Raw genomic sequence first — 5,951 nt, 5'->3', positions numbered from 1 at the left:
CCGCGGAGTACGAGGCGCCGGAGAGCCCGGCGCCCCCGGCGCACAGCCCCTCGCCCTCACCCAAGGTAATGAACGTGCCCAGTCACGCCAGCCAGTCGGTCAGGTTCAACAAGCACCTGTCCCGCGGCTTCAACTTGTGCTCGCGCAGCGACCTGTACTTCGCGCCGCTGAAGGGCTCCAAGCTGACCAAGAAGCGCGCCTACCTGCCGGAGAAGTTGAGGCGCGAGGCCGAGCAGCACGCGCGCGAGGAGAAGGAGCGCGAGCGCGAGTGGGAGCGCGAGAAGGAGCGCGATCTGGAGTGCAGCGTGAAGCCGGCTCAGGAGGGCCGCGCTCCCATGGAGTTCCGTCCCTGGGCCCCGTGCCCCACCACCCTCCGTTCGTGCTGGGCAGTGCGGTGGTTACGGTGCCCCCCTACCTGGGACCTGACGCCCCGGCCTTGGTACTCGTACCCTCAGCGAGTACGCCCGGCCTCACGTCGTGTCTCCCGGTAACCGCAACCACCCCTTCTACGTGCCTCTGGGCGCGGTGGACCCAGGGCTCCTAGGCTACAACGTCCCGGCCCTGTACAGCAGCGACCCAACTGATAAAGAGAAGGAGCGGGAAACCCGGGAATGAGACCTCCGCGACCGCCTTAAACCGGGCTTCAAGGTGAAGCCCAGCGAGCTGGAGCCTCTGCGCGGGGTCTGCGGGGCGGGCCTGTATCCCTTAACGTAACACGGGGGCCTGGCCCTGCAGCCTAGCCAGCCCGGCCTGCACCCTTTCCCCTTCCACTCGAGCCTGGGGCCCCTGGAGCAAGAGAGGCTGGTGATGGCGGCCGCCCACGGTAGCAAGCGGAAAGGGTGACACCCCTGGGCAACCACCCGCTGGCGTGACTGCAGATGCTCAACGTGACCCACCTGCCCCTCCACCACCACCAGCACTCGCACATCCATTTGCACCTGCACCAGCAGGACGCCATCCATGCAGCCTCTGCCTTGGTGCACCCTCTCATTGAACCCCTGACCTCAGGGTCTCACCTTACCCGGATCCCCTACCCAGCTGGGACCCTCCCTAACCCCCTTCTTCCTCACGCTCTGCAAGAGAATGAAGTTTTTCATCACCAGCTCTTTGCTGCCCTTACCGGGACCTGCCAGCATCGCTCTCCACCCCAATGTCCGCGGTGCACCAGCTGCAGGCCTTGCACGCGCAGTCGGCGGAGCTGCAAACCCTGGCGCCGGAGCAGCAGCAGCGGCTGCACGCCCACCACCGGCTGCACAGCGTGTCACTGCTCGCCCACGAGGACTACTACAGTCACCTGTAGAAGGAGAGCGACAAGCCGCTGTAGAGCCTGCAATCAAGAGCGCACCCATGGTTTCGGAGCCCGGACCTTGAAGCTCTGGCCTTCCCCAGCGCCGGGGTTGGCGCCGCCAAGCCGCGGGGCCTCTGCAGCTGGGCGGAGGAAGCGGGGAAAGGACTGACGGACCGAAACCGCGGGGCCTTCGCAGCTGGGCGGAGGAAGCGGGGAAAGGACTGACGGACCGAAGCCCGGGGCCGAGGGGTGTGCGGAGGCGGGGGTAAGGGCGGAGACAGCACGCACGCTCATGGTGTCTCGGACCAGGTCCCTCTTCCTCGCCTCCCCCGCTTTCCTCCTCCCCCGTGCCCACCCTCGGTGGCCGCTCCCCTCCCCGTTGGTAAGATTATTTCATCTGTTAGATGTGGCTATTTTGCGTAGCATCGTGTGCCGTACCTACCGTTCCCCGCCCCCGCGCGCCCCCTCTGCGATGTATGCCCCGTCCCTCCCCACGTTAATAAATTATATGTATAAATATCTACATGACGCTCTTTAAAGAACATCCCCACTGAAACCAACCAAAAAAAGAAAGAAAAGAAAGAAAGAAATGCATTATAGTAAATATATACTTTTTCTTTTCTGAAGATTATACTGTTGAACATGCCTCCCTTCTACTCTGAAATTTTACACGGGTTGTCAATTCAGCAGCAGCAACTTTTCCACCAAGGTTGGTAATATTTAAGTCAATTTGAGCATTCAAATGATCTTGGTATCAGTATTTCTCAAATGTATGTTTGTTTGTTTTTTGTCTGTGACTTGTGAATCTCATAGACCAATAAAGTTCTATCAATGTTTGTATTTCTAACCCTGAATTGTACCTCATATCTTTATAATAAAAATTTTAATTTTTTTATTTTAGAATTGTGAAGTCCAAGTGTGGATTTACTACATAGGTAAATTCCACACAGGCGGAGTTTGGGCTTCTAGCTGGTCCTCTCTCCTCCTGGCAGTGGACCAGATGCCCAGGGTGTTGCTATGTGCTTTCCTCCCTACTTTCTCTGTACCTCCCCTATCAGTGTCCAGCTTATGACAAACTCACCTTTGTGCTAGTGTGACCAATATTCAGGGCCCGCTTTATGAGTGAGAATATGGAGTACTCACTTCTTTGTTTCTGCAATAGTTCACCTCGCAAGATGGTCTGTAACTGCATCCAAGTTGCTGTGAAGGCATGACTTTGTTCTTTATAGCTGTATAATATTTCATCATGTGTATATGTGCCATACTTATTTTATCCAGTCCATTGTTGATGAGCATCTGTATTGGTTCCATGGTTTTTGCAAAAATGAACAGTGCTGTAATAAACATGCATGTGCAGGTGTTTTTTGTAGAGGAAATTATGTCCCCCTGGTTCTATCCCCAGGAGGTAGATTGCTGAATCCTAAGGAAGTTCAATTTTTAGTTCTTTGAGAAATTGCCACACTGCTTTCCATAGAAGTTGAGCTACTTTTTATTTGATTTCGATTTGGTTTTCTCTCTCCCTCAATATTCAACTCTTAACAAATATATACTTGCAAAGCATTTAGAATATGCTGTCATAAACTAGGCATTTAATTAATAACAGACATAATTAGTATAATAAAGTGAATTGCAGCTAAGTAATAAGGGGATTGGAAATAATTTCAAAGATATATTAACTCTTCTGAGATATAAACATCCCTGAAATTTATTCATTTTTATACATTAAATTAGTCATTTAACAAATATTACTTAATTGATTAGAGTTAGAAATGCCAATAAATATTATAATTTAAAATGAAGTCTCTTATATTGTGCTTAAAGAAAAAACGACACTACCATCTACCATTTATATGCTTCTATGTTCTTGCTTATTCTTTTATAAATAAAAATAATACCAGTCTAAAATCAAACACTCTAAATAACATCTGTTAGAACACATGGAAATCTCACAAAATTAAATCATTCATTTCCAAATCAATAAAATCAATGAATTAATGTGAATAAAAATTATGTTCTTATATAGTTTGCACACACAAACATGCAAATGTTGCTGGAAAATTTTTTTTTAATTCTGAACATAAGAAAACACTATATTCTTAATATATAATTAAATAGTTATTTTTACCATATTAATGTTCATAAACATTATATTTTTCAACATCTTTGTGTCCATTTAAGCACATCTTTAAATTAAAAGTAAATTCATGGAAGGAAAGTGTACATACCTGAAATGTCACCAAATATGTGCATTAACTACCACTAAATACTTACAATAGTCAAATTTTTATAGTCATGTAAATCTGTTTGAATTATTTATGGCCACAGTCAATGCTATGGGTTAAAAAAACAGTGAAACCAGTGTGACATTTCACAAAAAAAGTCTTTTTTTGCTCAGAAATGTATACATTTGCAAGATGACTCTTCTGATCCAAGTCAAGATCAAATAACCTCAATATGTTTTAATCATGTATTTGTAGTCAGTTTGAGGTTGGTTGGTTATATGCTGATTGATCTAGGAAGGTCTTGACTGGCATGATCCAGTTCTCTCTATGTGGTCTCTCATATACTATGGGATTAACCTGGGCTTGTTTTTATTACAAAGACAGATCACTAAAAGAGATAGAGATGAAGCACACAATGCTTCTTGACCTTGACCTTTTCAGTCTATAAAATAGCAGTATCTATTGTGATGCATTCCATTCAACTGGCAACACAAATCACGAGTTCAACCCAGGCTTAAGATGAGGGGAATAGAGTCTATCTTTTGTGGTGGAAGGAGCTGTGAAGTCAAAAAGAAAAGTGGATATACATAGAGAAGGGTAGAAATTGGGGTTATTTGTGTAATTCTACCAATTTGTTTCTCAGAATGCCAACTATCCATAGAATCCATAGAGGATTATATATTTGATATAATGTGGTATATTGTAATACGCTGAAAGTGTCTTTCTCCTTGAAAATGTGCTTATTTGAGAAATTCTCACATTCTTTAGTAATCCAGTGTAATACTGTAAAAAACAGACATGAAGTAAAACTACTCAAAACTATATTTCCAACCAAATAGGCAATAGAAAATTCACTTTAGTTGTAATCGCATTACAGCCTGTAAAGGCTGTATTTTTGTCATTAGAGTCAATAAACAAATTTATCAATTACTAAGCATTTGTCTATGTGGATATGGCTTCATGAGTTTTAAACATGGTGAGAAATTGCTATATTACAATTTTAGTCAAACAATAGTTTGACTAGTTTAATAGTTTAAAACTAGTTTTTAAAAAAATAATACACATGTCATTTCTTAGTAGTTAATATCAGTATGTTTAGTGAATTGTCTTACTGCATTTCTCAAATGTAATTTAAAAAAGAAAAATATATATAAATTAACATTTCAATTTTATTGAATTCTCAAGCAGGTTCAACCTGTGTCCAGCAAAATATGACAGTGTTATTCATAGAGTTATTCTCAATAGACTGTTTGACTTCTTTTTTCTGGCATAGAATAGATATAATTTTAAAATATACATTACTCAAATAGAACCTGAAATGACCAAAAAATAGAGGAAGAATAGAAGAAAGAACAAATACAGTGAACAGACAATGGTAAAATTATGGTAGATATTAATCTACCTATTGATTATTAATTCAACAAGTGATTATTTATTAATCACTTTAAATGTGAGTGGTATAAATACCATCAAAATAAATTAATTTATAGTTTTTTAAGGAATGAATAAAAAACAAAACCCAATTATATTTTTCTATAAATTGCCTATTTTATATATTAAAAGCACAGATAGGTTAAAAGTAACCAGCAGGGTAAAATTTTACCATGCTAATAATAATCTAAAGAAAATTTGAGTAGCTGTCTTACTTTCAAACAAAGTAAAATTCAGAACATTACCATGGATAAAGAGGAACATTAAATCATGATTCTCATATAATGGATCATTTTGGAGAATTCAAGATTTAGCAAATTTTAATGTGTGTGTATCTAACAATAGAGCATCAAAATGCATACATAAAAAACAAAAAAACCTATAAAAACAAGTCTACAAATTCTCTAATATACCTACAAACTTCAACACTCTCCTCAATAATTGATATTGATAAATTAAGCATGTATCAAATCTATTAAACCATAGTATACTTTATTGGTATTATCAATCAACAAACCAACATTTATAGAATATTCAAAAACTAAAATATACATCATTTCCAGTTCACATAGGATATCCACAAAGATAGACTAAATTCTGGGTCATAAAATGTACATTTAATATTTTTTATAAAAAGAATTATGCAAAATAAGTTCACATAATACAATCAAATTAATTGGAAATGAACAGCAGAAATATATAGCTGAATGATGCCTAAATATTTGAAGAATAAAAAACACAAAGGGCAAAAAAGAATGCCCCCAAAAAGAAATTTGTAAAACATTTTAAATTGAGAATTAAAATAGAATTTAGCAAAATGTGTGAAATGTATTATAAACAGAATTTAAAGAAATGTTTATAAAATTGATATCTAAAATCTGCAATTTAGCTACTCATCCTAGAAAACTAAATAAGGTTTCTAATTGAGGCTTACAGCAAGCAAAATAAAAAATATAACTTACAGCAAATATCAACAACAATGAAACAAAAAATCAATATAAGCAAAAATC

General features: G+C 40.5%; 1 pseudogene; it reads left to right on the top strand.

The window, feature by feature from the left end:
• The window catches only part of LOC103250565, a 4,184-nt pseudogene extending 2,860 nt beyond the window's left edge, over positions 1-1,324 (top strand).
• The last annotated feature ends 4,627 nt before the right edge of the window (positions 1,325-5,951 follow it).

Source organism: Carlito syrichta, unplaced genomic scaffold, assembly GCF_000164805.1.
Source record: "Carlito syrichta isolate Samal-C Ts95f unplaced genomic scaffold, Tarsius_syrichta-2.0.1 Scaffold130620, whole genome shotgun sequence".
Lineage (NCBI taxonomy): Eukaryota > Metazoa > Chordata > Mammalia > Primates > Tarsiidae > Carlito > Carlito syrichta.
The sequence above is the reverse complement of the archived record's forward strand: the minus strand, read 5'-3'. Positions and strand labels throughout refer to the sequence as shown.